At 31.7% G+C, this 618-nt stretch overlaps 1 non-coding gene across 1 annotated transcript; it reads left to right on the forward strand.

Annotated features, from left to right (window-relative positions):
* Window positions 1-237: 237 nt before the first annotated feature.
* TRNAN-GUU (transfer RNA asparagine (anticodon GUU)) lies at window positions 238-310 on the forward strand. Its single transcript has one exon. It is a non-coding gene; the product is annotated as a tRNA-Asn (tRNA).
* The last annotated feature ends 308 nt before the right edge of the window (window positions 311-618 follow it).

Raw genomic sequence — 618 nt, forward strand, 5'->3', positions numbered from 1 at the left:
ATGGGAAGGAGGATTTATGAAGTTCTTGCCAATATCAGATCTTAAGGATCTATTGTTTCGACTAGAAAGTTTATTTGGCAAATCGACCTAAAATATCATAGTTTCTTTTTTGTGCTGTTTTGTAGATATAATTGAAACTTAATATCAGTGTTTAGGCATTTTAGTTATTCTTAAACTCATTAATCCTCATATGATTTAATATGGCTAAAGAAAAAAAATAAATTTCCATACAGGGGTTCCGGATTAGCTTAATTGGTAGAGCAATGGACTGTTAATCCATAGGCTGTAAGTTCGAATCTTGCATCCGGAGTTTAAAAAGAAATAAGCAAAATAGGGATGGGATTTAATTAATGAGAGCTAGTCTGCGCTTTTACGTTTTCTAAGTGCTCTGATTTCATATCCTGGATAACGGGAATGTATCTTTTTCTTAATATATGTTGTCCTATTTTATCGGCAAATGTTAAAGCTCCGATTATTGGCTTATCTTGGCAAGGATTTAACCTAACGCATATATGATAAGCACTTTCACTGTATATACATTTAAATACAATAGTATGTTAATTACTTTAGTTTGCGTGGTAAGACCGTTTAGTTGATTTAATTGTCTGCAATGTAATA

The sequence above is a fragment of the Lygodium microphyllum genome, unplaced genomic scaffold (genome assembly GCF_053477565.2).
Source record: "Lygodium microphyllum isolate KBCC unplaced genomic scaffold, Lygodium_microphyllum_v1.1.10 scaffold_42, whole genome shotgun sequence".
NCBI lineage: Eukaryota > Viridiplantae > Streptophyta > Polypodiopsida > Schizaeales > Lygodiaceae > Lygodium > Lygodium microphyllum.